The 12,824-nt window shown below is 40.5% G+C and overlaps 1 non-coding gene across 1 annotated transcript; it reads right to left on the bottom strand.

The window, feature by feature from the left end:
• Nucleotides 1–5,158: 5,158 nt before the first annotated feature.
• On the bottom strand, nt 5,159–5,277 carry LOC125494357 (5S ribosomal RNA). Its single transcript, XR_007270663.2, has one exon. It is a non-coding gene; the product is annotated as a 5S ribosomal RNA (ribosomal RNA).
• Nucleotides 5,278–12,824: the final 7,547 nt, after the last annotated feature.

The following is a 12,824-nucleotide window of genomic DNA, read 5'->3' as shown; positions in this document are numbered from 1 at the left end:
TTTGCGGAGCCCATGTGGCACAGACCCTGCGGACCGCCGAGAATAGAACCGCACCCATCTGATCTCGCGCCACCACCCCCAACCCGATCCAACCATCTTCATTGACTGTAGCATCAGCATTAAGTTTAATCACACCCGCCGGAGGAGCTTACCAAACCTTAGGACTCGACGAACGCTTAGGGGCCAAGGAGCCATAAATTCGACTCTCCTAGAGAGAGTACTCTTCCACAAACCGCAACACCCGCGACTTCACTAACCATCTAGGAGTCACCTTATTCTCGAAGACCACCACATTTCTCTCCCACCACAAACACCAAGCTAAAACTGCTCCACGTTGCACCATTTTTTTATCCAAATTGTTCCAGCTTGCGACCAAATCCGGTAAGCCTCTAGTCAAATCCAGGCCAATCATCGCAAAGCACTCACACTCCTGCCATAAGTCGCGGATGGCTGGGCACGAAAAAATCGTGTGACCAACCGATTCCTCCTCCTCGGCACACCGGGGACAGACCGCATCCTCTAATAGATGACGGCTTTTCAGGAGACCTTTGGTGGGAAGCGTGCCGGTGGTGAGTCGCCAAAGAAACTGCCTCACCTTCGGACTCACCTCCAGATTCCATATGGTGACCCATGCTTGGTGGAAATCGTCAAGATTCGCCCCTTTGCCCAGCATATAGGCCGTCCGCACCGAATACAAACTATCTTTCGAAAGGGCCCATGATATCTCATCCTTCAAACCAACATTACTTATTGGGATGGAGAGAATACAGCGGACATCTCTCTCATTAAAGTGAGCAGTGAGAATGTCCTCCCTCCATTCATGAGAATCCTTATCGATCAAGTCCTCCACCCGAGTCAAAGAGGCCACCTCCGTACTTTCCACAAACCGGCCTCCTTCATCAATAATCCAAGGATCGCTCCAGATGTTGATACGAGCTCCATCACCCACTCTCCACACCATGCCCTCCTTTATTAGCGCCTTGACACTCCAAATACTCCGCCATGAAAAACTACCCACGGGACCTAGAGAAGCATCCAAAAAATCGCAGCTAGGGAAATACTTGGCCTTCATCACCCGAGCTAATAATGAGCTCGGCTCCCGCACCAAACGCCACGCCTGACGCCCTAGAAGCGTATCGATGAAGACCGGGAGGTCTTTAAATCCCATCCCCCCGAGACACTTCAGAGAGCAAAGTGATGCCCAACTCTTCCAGTGAATTTTCCTATGGGATCCTTTTTGCCCCCACCAAAAACGAGCCATGGCTCCATGAATTCGTTGGATGACACTTGCCGGAAACTTATATACTCCCATCAGATAAGTAGGAATGGCCTGGATAACCGATTTTAAGAGGACTTCTTTACCAGCACGGGATAAAAACTTCTCCTTCCACCCACTCAGTTTTTTCCAGATTCTTTCTAATACAAACCTTTTTTGACCTTCCCACCACAGTTGGGATACCCAAGTACTTCTCATGTCTGTCAACTTGTGGCATTTTAAGCACCCCCATTAAACTATCTCGATTCTCCTGACTCACTCCTCTGCTAAAAGAAACTTCTGACTTTTCATAATTAATTTTCTGCCCGGATGCTGCTTCATACTGGTTGAAAATATCAACGATAATAGAGCATTCCTGTCTAGTAGCTCTTGCAAAAAGGAGACTATCATCAGCAAAAAGGAGATGGGAAATAACAGGACCACCTCGACTAGCCTTTGCACCATGGATCAAACCCTGCTCGACACGGGCCTGCAACATTCTAGAAAATGCATCAGCCACATGAATGAAAAGATAGGGCGACAATGGATCACCCTGACGTAACCCACGAGAAGGCAAAACTCGCCCGCCAACTCCTCCATTAAAAGCGAAGTAGTAGGACACAGAAGAGACACATTCCATCACCACATTTATCCAACGACCATCAAAACCCATAGTAAGCAGCAACTTCCGCAAGAAGCCCCATTCAACCCTGTCGTAAGCCTTACTCATATCCAGTTTCATGGCAATCGTACCCCAACGCCCCGAACTCCGATGCTTCATAGTATGAAAAATTTCCATAGCAATCAGTGCATTATCTGTGATGAGCCGACCGGGAACAAAAGCACTTTGATTCTCAGACACAACTACAGGCAATATATTTTTTAAGCACATAACAAGGGCCTTCGAGACAAACTTATATAACACGTTACTGAGAGCAATCGGTCTGAACTCCGTTAGTCTTGTCGGATGTTGTACTTTGGGAATCAACACAATATTAGTTTTATTTACCAAACCCGAGGAGGACTGTCCATGCAGAATATTACATACAAACTGAGTTACCCCATCACCTATAATGTGCCAGAAACGTTGGTAAAAGATGGTGTGCATACCATCCGGCCCCGGAGCCTTACAAGGCTGCATCTGCTTAAGAGCGGCAAATATTTCTTCTTTAGTGTAGGGATTCATAAGCGCATCGTTCATCTCCTGTGTGATAGAAGGGCTCATGAACTGCAACACCTCACTTATAACATCAGATGAAGGTGAAGATGATAAAAATAGATGATTATAATAATCAGAAATCATAGCTTCAATGTCCTGCTCATCCTCCTTCCACACTCCCTCATCATCAAACAAACCACGGATTTTATTTCGCTGCTGCCTATGAGATGCTTTGTGGTGGAAGTACTTCGTATTTTTATCACCATCTTTAACTTCCGCTGACCGAGACCTTAGAAACCAATACGCTTCGTGCTTGCAGTTAAGATCATCAAGTTTCTTTTCCAACTCACAACACTTCGCACAGCTCTCGCTGGAGATGGGCAGTTGTTGAGCCTCATGAAGCTCCCTCTCCACACGGCCAATCTGCTCACCCAGCTTCGCAAACCGCCCCGAACTCCAGCCTACAAGACCCTGCACTACTCCCTCCAAGCGCACACCTATCCGTTCACCAGCCAACCCCTCCCACGCCTCTCTCACAACCTCCTCACACCCCTCCTCTAGCAACCAACTAGTTTCAAAGCGAAATTGCTTCTTCTTCCTTCGTTTCTTACCCCCTTCAACATGCCTACGCAGCAATATAGGCGAATGGTCCGATTTATATCGAACGAGGTGCTCTACCATAAACTCATGAAACTGTGCCGCCCAAGAGAAAGAGGCTAAAACCCGGTCCAGTCTTTCACGCACACAAGTAGCCTCCTCCTTCCCCCTCTCCCAAGTATGCCACGGTCCCTCGAAACCCAAATCACGAAGGCTACAGTCCTCCACAACCTCTCTGAAATTTGTCATCTCCCGCATAGTCCGGGGCGCCCCACCTTCTTTTTCATCATAGCTCAATATCTCGTTAAAATCACCTCCAAGTAAAATAGGAACACTACCATCCTCGCAAAGATGACGCATAAGCTCCCATGTATGCCCCTTCTCCTCCTCTCGAGCCCTACCATACACTCCTACAAACCTCCACTTCACCACTCCATCACAAGAAATGTCCCCACAAATATGGTGTTGGGAATAAGAGACTATAGCAAGATCCACCGAATCCTTCCAATAGAGACATAAACCGCCAGCCTTCCCAACACTCGGCACCCCAAATGCATGATGAAACCCCAGGCGATCCTTAATACTTTCAACAACATTCTTTTTTATCATAGTTTCCGACAAAAAAACAATATCCAGGGCAAACAAACTACTCCATCTACGGAGCTGACGAACTGACCAAGGGTTGCCCATCCCTCGGCAGTTCCAACATAATAGATTCATAATGCCGGGCGGGGTTGGACATCACCAACCTCCGCCTCGACAGTGTTTAAGGTCCTGCCCTCCATAAGTAACTCATCCGTCTTATGTTTTTTCAGTCCCACAGCCAAGTCCACCGAGTCATCAATAATCATGTCATCAGATTGTTTTCTTTTTAAGCTAGAGTTATGATTAATGTCCACATTTAAACAACAGTCCTCAACCAACACTGGGATATTATTAGCAACATGCTTCTTACGTACCATAGTTTTGATTTTTTTAATTTTCTTAGGGGACACAGAACCAGTAGAAATTTTTTCAGAAGAATCAAACCTTATGGCACTGGAAGTGGGCGGTGGGGTAAAACCACCATTCGGAACTTGCAGTGGAGTGTTCGCAGGCCCTACTCCCACCTCAACTGAGCTAGAAATTTCCCCCGGGTTTGCATGAGACACTACTTGGGTAGTCTCAGCAGCTAGAACATCTTTCCCCTCCGCTAGCACCGGTGAAAACTGAAGGTTACGCGCACAACTTCGAAACTTCTTAACCTCCTCCTCCATTTTCAGTCTTCCCCGACGCGGTGAGGCACGAAGCCAAGAGCCCCATTGCTTGTCCTCCTCTTTATCACCCTCCTGAATATGTAAACAATCTCGTTCTATATGCCCGAGAATGCCACATGCATAGCAAAAATTTGGAAGGCGTTCATATTTAACTTCCACAACAACAATTACCCCATCCTTCCCGCAAAGACGTTGAATACGTTTTAAGGGTTTCGTGACGTCAATCAACACCTTCAACCTCGCTGATTTGTCCCACACAATTCCGTCGAAGTCCACCTCCAAGACTACTCCCAGCCCTCCTCCAATCGCCCACACCCGTTTCTCTGTCCTACTATCCATAGGCAAATTGTAGAGACGAACCCAGAAAGGGCTTAGTGTGAGTGAGATGCTGGAGGGTTGTGCACTTCCCTCAATTTCGTTCAACAAAATTAAATTTTGATCAAACGACCAAGGCCGTCCCGCCATCACTTTCTCCTTGTCACGGTGGGTAGCAAACTGTACCACGAAAAGACCGTTCTCTATCAGTCGAAAAAGGGCAGCTTTCGAAATCATCCATATCTGGTTCAGAGTGTTCTTCAATGCCTCAAAGTTATGGGGTCGAACAGATAAAACCCTCCCCACCAAAGATAGAGAAATACCCGAGTCCTCCAGATCGTCGTTTTCCTCTTCAAAAACCACAACCCTACTTTCGTCATCTGTAATCTTGAGATTTGCACACTTGTTAACAATTTCATCAGCCATGATGACTGACGAAACAATCCCAAGGAGGGATTGGCAGACTCGAAAACCAAGACTGCAAGTTGGAATCCCAACGCGAACGCTCAAACCCTAGTTTCCTAGAGAGAGACTTTTTAAAATGGACTAATACATAGTGCTATACAGCAGAAAAAAGGGGTGCAACACGAGGACTTCCCAGGAGGTCACCCATCCTAGTACTACTCTCGCCCAAGCACGCTTAACTGCGGAGTTCTGATGGGATCCGGTGCATTAGTGCTGGTATGATCGCACCCGTCAAACCGAAAGATAATCAGAATGTCGTCCTCGAGTATGAAGGGGTTCAACTAAAGGTGGATTTTTATGAGTAATAGTAACCTTGAATCATCTAATAAGGATATATTATGAACGACATAAATAAACCTTAAACTAGCATACATTTAATGAACTTCGTATTTCCAAGTCAAAGCTAACTCTAGTTAGATATTCTCTAACAAGGGATCTATGATTATTCTGATTATTCTTTCATTGAGGTTTAAGTAGTTCAACAATATACACGATGAATGGCTTATCGTTACCAAACTAGTATGTCTTATATTTCTTGAAATGATCTGAAAGTATGTAAAGATGACTTATGTGTATTTGAATTACGAGAGGTAAATTATATTATAAGAAATGATATATGTGAAACCATGATGTTATGAAAAAGATCTTATGTTATATTCCCCTAAATGATCTGAAAGTATGAAAGGGTTGTTATGATGTTTGCGTTATGATCTTGTTATGTACTTCCGATATACTTAAGGTATGACTTATGAGATATGTTTATAAATTTTCGATTATGCCAAAGTATACCTTTTACTTCTGAAATAATCTGAAAGTGTGAATGACTCTTAAACAATATGAAGTACAAAAAGTTTGCTATATTTTTTAAAGACACTTATAAAGGAAACGAAACGTCATTTTTGAATAAATGTTCTATAAAATCCTCATGCTATGAAAAGTATGTGATGTCTATTATTCCAATTACATTATGATTATATGAATTGTGAGATATGAAATGTTTTTATGAATATCAATTATCGATGTTAGGAACGAATTTTATGAAATAACGATGATGTTACAAAAATGTGATTATGATTACGTTATGAATATGTTATGACTATGTATGATTATGGCTATGTTTCATAGTTATGATTATGATTATGTAATGTAATTATGATACGTAAAAGGAACAAAATATGATAAAGCTACGTGGAAGAACGGTTCATGGCAATATTATGTTTATGTCAGGTTGTGCACGTATCGTCTGGCGGGTCAATCACATTCTGTCTATGGGGTATATGTCCATGGGTGGTTCCGTGTTATGTTTCGGGCGTTATATACCACCTTCTATAATGTGGGGCTAGGGTCCTCGGGTGGTAGCCTTCCGTTTAGGAAAATGAAAATCGAGTCTTGCACGTACCTTATGACGGGTCAGTCACCTTCTACTTATTGGGGTGATTCTGTGTTATGTTTTGGGTTCTATACCACCTTCTGTAATCTGGGGGACAAGGTCCTCGAGTGGTAGCCTTTGGTTTACAAAAATAAAATTGGGGGAGATATCCCTTCCGTTATACTTGCCAAGTTACCGATATGATTAAGTAAGATGAAATGATGACGATGAAGCTCGTGATACGTTTATGAAATGATCTGATGTCTTCACGAAATGGTTTATGTTACTCTTGTCTCTATTAATCGCATCTTATCTCTTGTTATGTAAATTTTCGACATGAATTAAGTTATACTATGAGTTGTAGCGTTGATAGAAAATTGTATGAGTAGTTATGAGGTTTTCTAACAAAAGTAAAGCAACAAAGTTTGCTGAACATTGTCGCGTTATCTTAAATTCCTAATAAGGGATTGATATATGAAAGTATCATAAAGTAACGCATTAAGTGCTATTAGAAAGGAATAAAGACACTTATGTGCTCCTCTACGTTAATCTTGAATGACGAATAAAAGCCATGAAATATAAAAAGGTGAATGAATGAGCGAATAGAGATGAATAAATGTATACATTGATGTGAATGTTGTTATGTTGTTGTGATACGGTTATGAACGATGTGAACATGTTGATTACGTGAAATTCGTAGACACTAAAGCATATGTTAAGAATGTTTTATGGGTTAGTACTCAGCATTGTGCTGATGTCTCAGTCAATATTTTGTTTTGTCACTACTGTGGCCTGTCACTTGGTGGGCGGCAACATTACAATAGTTTCATGTCGAAGTTCTGGAGCACATCTTCCAAGATATATAGAAGCAGTTACATGTTAAGAGTTAAGATGTGATTGTTTTACATTTCTTTTGAGGCGAGGACGTCCCACAATGTAATTATTAGTCTTAATAGTTTAAGTTTTATTTCTATTTCTTAGACGAGAGCGACAATGCTCCTGATTCTCTTTAGTTGCTGCTCCGCAAGGTTGAGTTATGGGTTTGGAAATGTTTTACATTGAACTTGTAACAGGTTTTCTAAATATTTTTCTGTTTTAGGTTGTTCCATTTCTAAAAAATGTTATTCAATTATTATAGTATTTATTTAATAAGTTGAGAATCGGAGTAAAGTCAATGAATGATAAAGTAAAATGTCGTCTTGTATTTTCCATAAGTGGAAAGTACGACGGTAACGCGCCGACTAAGTTAGGTCTTCCGCTGCTAATATGGATTAGTTAACTTAATAAGAATGTATGAAAGTCAGGGCATTACATAACATCCTTATGGGCTATGGCCCACGAAGTTCTACATGCATTTAAAAAGAGGACGGGTGTGTCAGGATGGATTGCTTTAAAACTGGATATGGAAAAAGCATTTAATCTTCTTGAGTGGGAATATATCTTCAACACTTGAGAAAAACTAGGATTTTGCCAACAATGAATGTGTAGATCTGAGAATGTATCACAATAGTATCCTTTTCAGTATTACTGAATGGAATCGCTTTAGACCAATTTTTCCCCACCCGAGGCATACGATAAGGGGACCCTCTATCCCCTTACATATATATCCTATGTGCAGAACTATTAGCTAGACAACTACAGTATGTAGGACCAGGAAGAGAGCAAGCCCTAGTTGTCAACCCAGGCCACTCTCGAATATATAAGAATCCCATTTCTCACATTTGATGATGATACTATGATATTTGCAAAAGCCAACATCCAGTCATGTCATGTCATCAAAAATATCTTAAGCAAATACTGCTCCATGTCCAGACAAATAGTAAACTATCATAAATCATAATGTGACAGCCAAACAAATCTTAGAATTCAAATCCGTGTTGGCAATGGAAAATGTCAACTCTCTAGATTCTTATCTGGGTTGCCCAATCATTGATAAGAGAGTCAATGATACCGCATTTGGAAAAATAGTTTCGAGTACTAACAACCCATACGCAGCAATATATCAGGTAAAAGAAAAGAAAAAATATAAAATAACTATATTGCTGCGGTTTCGGTCGAAAATCGCAGCAATATAGTTTCAACGGAAATTTTTTGAATTGTTTTTACTATTTGACCAAACATATTTCTGCGGTTTCTGGCAAAAACCGCAGCAATATATTAAAATAAGATAAAAATAATATTATTTTAATATATTGCTTCGATTTTTGACAAACCACAATAATAGGTCCATAAAAAGTATTTAAAGATGCTACGGTTAAATCCCATCTCTCTAATTAACCCTCAACATATTGTGCGCCTCTCACCAGTTCTCACGCCTCTCACCTCTCACCTCTCTCCTCTCTTCTCTCTCATGTTCTCACTCTCAACCTTGTCTCACGCCTCTCTCAACCGACGACTTGTTCGTTTGCTCTTCGTCTTCCCGTTGACGTCACTCGCTCGTGCTCCATCTCCCCGCCGACGTCTTTCGTCTCTTGTCCTCGTCCTCGTCTGTTCGTCTTCCTCGTCTGTTCGTTTATTCGTCTTCCTCGTCTGTTCGCGCTTCATTCTTTGTTCAACGACGACGTTTGTTCGTCTGTTCGCGCTTCATTCTTCGCTTAACAACGTCTGTTCGTCTTCCTCGTCTGTTCGCGCTTCATCCTTCGTTCAACGATGACGTCTGTTCGTCTCACACGCTGCTGACCTCCGACGAAGCAATTTCTAATTTTTTTCGTTTTTTTGTTTTCAGAATGTTCCGTTTTTTTCGTTTTTTTTTTCGTTTCTTAAGTTCTGTTTGTAGTTAGATTTCTTTTTTATTTTCAGTTTTTTATTTTTCTAGTATATTATTTGTTCTTATTAGTCATTTAGTTGTAATTGTTTTTTTAATTTTGTTTTTTAATTTTACATTTTATTCTTTTGTAATATTGATGTAATTAGATTTTTCATCTTTATATATTAATGAACATTTTATCTTCAGTTTGTCTGCGAATTTAATGGATAGTGAGTATATTAGTTGTTTGGTTTAAATATTTCAAATTTAATTGGAAAATGCAAAAAAACAAAAAAAAAAGTTTTTGCCTGTACCAGGACATATTGCTGCAGTTTTGGCTAGAAACCGCAGCAATATACTGGATTTTTTTCTGATATAAAATAATAATATTGCTGCATTTACGCTAGAAACCGCAGCAATATATTGAAATATTGCTGCGGTTTACGCTAGACCACAGCAATATGTTGAAATATTGTTGCGGTTAAAAACCGCAGCAATATATTATTTTCCTATTGATGTCCCCTTAATTGCTGCGCGGTCAAAACCGGCCGCAATAGGCCACTTAGCGACCGCAACAATAAGCATTTATTCTACTAGTGCAATTAGCCAAGTGGAAAGCAAATTCTTCCCAAGCAGGAAGAACAACTCTAATAGTCATGTCTGGTCACAAAGCCAAATCATCAAATGGAAAGCTTCACCCTTCCAGGCACTACACTTACAAATCGCGACCTAACACCACCAACCCCCAATTTGATTGGATGGGATAGAATTTGCAAACTGAAATTCTTAGGGGGGTTAGGTCTCCGAAAAGCACAAGTGAACAAAAAAGTAATGCAAATGAAGATACTATGGAGAATTTCAATGAAACCCAATAATTTGTGGGAAAATTGATATAAACAGTCCTAACTATGGGCTTTTCGCCATTTTCAATCCCAACTAAAAATTATTTTCAGAGCAGTCCCAACTATACATCATATTTGTCAAAATTGGTCCCATCATGTTAATGACCTTCTATAACGGGTAAAACACATTCTTTTTTTTTTTTTTTGCCACAACCTATTAGACACCACCTCACTACCCAACACACCACCCCCACCATCTTTCTCTCTTCTCCCTCCCCATCAACTACCACCCCCTGCCAGCCCCAAAACCCATCAAATATCTCTCATTTCTTCTTTATTCTAGTCCAAACATCCATCAAATTTGGAGCATTTCGAAAGAATTATGAGTTATAGATAATTGAAAATTCTTGATTTAACACCAACCCATTTGAAGAGAAATCCTGAATTTGGTTTAGATTCTCAAGTATATGATTGTTGTTGAATGATTGTTGTCGTTGATGATGATAATTCTGATTTGGGATGTTACAAATGGAAGACGCAGCAAGAAATGACAATGGATACACACCAGATTTTTCTCCTTCACTGCTCTACATTGGGAGCTCAGGACTTAGAACTAATTCATATTATTTGAGAGAGTATTTACAGATGCAGAATGCTATATTTTCTGAATGAATTACACTACTACATACTATGTTCTATTTATACAATGAAGAGATAGGAAAGACTAGCTAATAACAGAAAAAAGAAGCTAATTAACTTACTGAAAAATATCAGTAACAAACTTAACAAACTAATAACTACTTTATGCTGAGCTGGCATAGTTGGTTGTCATTAGGATCAGGTGGCTGTGGCTGTGGCTGCTGCTGCTGATCACATTCTGTGATGTTATATTTAACACCCCCCCTCAAACTAGGCAAGGTATCAACCATGCCAAGTTTGGATAAGAGATATGTAAACTGTTGTGAAGGCAGAATTTTTGTAAAGACATCAGCAATCTGAGAGGTGGTAGGCAAATAAGTGAGCTGCAAGAGACCTTCTAGAACTTTGTCTCTAGTGAAATGCACATCAATTTCTATGTGCTTAGTTCATTCATGATGAACAGGGTTCTTAGCAATGTGTATTGAACTCTGGTTGTCACAATGTAATGTGACTGGCTTGAGCTTAGTTACACCCAACTCTTCAAGAAGTCTCACAAGCCATGTAACTTCACTAGCAGCTGCAGACATAGCTCTGTATTCTGCTTCAGATGAACTTTTGGACACAATGCCTTGTTTCTTAGATTTCCAACTTACTGGAGATTTTCCCAGAAGAAGCACATAACCTGAGATTGATCTTCTGGAATCTAAGCAAGCTCCCCAATCTGAATCTGAGTATGCTTGCAATGTTAGGTGATCTGATGCATTCAATAATATCCCTTGGCCCATAGTTGAGGCCACATATTTAAGAGCACGAACAAGAGCTTCATAGTGTGGAATTCTAGGAGCTTGAAGAAACTGGCTCAAATGTTGGACTGTATAGGCTAAGTCTGGCCTTGTATGTGTAAGAAAGTTCAATTTTCCCACCAAACATCTGTAGGTGCTAGGATCTTCATATAAATCACCCTCTTCTGCAGAAAGTTTTAAGTTGATAGGAAGTGGTGTAGCAACTGCTCTTGTATTGTGTATCCCAGCAGTAGCAAGAAGCTCCTTTGTAAATTTCTTTTGTGTAAGGCAAATACCAGATTTCAAGTAGCCTATTTCAATACCCAAAAAGAAACTGAGCTTCCCAAGATCCTTAATACTGAACACATGATCCAAGTGAGCTTTAATATCATGTATAACATCCAAATCATCACCTGTGATGATGATATCATCAACATATACTGCTAAAATTGTGATATGACCCTGGGTATGCTTAATGAATAATGAGTAATCATTTTTTGATTGTTGGAAACCCTTAATCAACAGCTCCCCCACAAGCTTGGCAAACCATTGCCTACTAGCTTGTTTAAGCCCATATAAACTTTTGACAAGCTTGCACACTTTCTTAGAAGGATTATCCATGCCTTTTGGAACATTCATATAGACTTCCTCCTTGAGATCTCCATGCAAAAACGCGTTGTTGACATCAAGCTGAAACAAATCCCAGCCCTTGCTAGCAGCTAAAGCAATTAAACATCTAACTGTAGTCATCTTTATGACTGGTGAGAAAGTTTCTTCATAGTCTATGCCCCACTTTTGATTATATCCTTTTGCCACTAAACGAGCTTTGAACCTTTCAATACTGCCATCTGATTTCTGCTTGATTTTATATACCCATTTACAGCCTATAGGCTTCTTTCCAGGTGGAAGATCAACTAAGAGCCATGTGTTATTCTTTTGTAATGCAGAGAGTTCCTTATCCATTGCTTCTATCCATCTAGAATCATTAACAGCTTCTTTATATGACACAGGTTCAATGAGCAATTCATTAGAAGAAATTAAGGTTTGGTGATCAGTAGGTAAAGAGTGATAGGCAACAAGAGCACACCATTGATTGTTGGAAGAAGCTGTGTTGCATATGAAATCAGAGAGGTGAGTAGGGGGAAGAATAGTTCTAGAACTCCTTCTAAGTGAAAGTGGAGAACTAACATCAACCAGATTTTCAATATCATTGTGAGGAACAGAAGAATTTGGAAGAGAAACAGTAGGAGGAGAAGAGGTAGGAGAGGGAGAAGGTGGTATGACAGGAGATGTATTAGGCTGTGAAGAAGAATCTTCAGTAGTGCAGAAGATATCTGGTATGTCATCATGAGATATAGGTGTGTAATTTGTGGAAATAGGTAGAAAAAATTGAAAAGTA

Source organism: Beta vulgaris, chromosome 5 (genome assembly GCF_026745355.1).
Source record: "Beta vulgaris subsp. vulgaris cultivar EL10 chromosome 5, EL10.2, whole genome shotgun sequence".
NCBI lineage: Eukaryota > Viridiplantae > Streptophyta > Magnoliopsida > Caryophyllales > Amaranthaceae > Beta > Beta vulgaris.
This window is presented reverse-complemented; position numbering and strand designations above follow the sequence as displayed.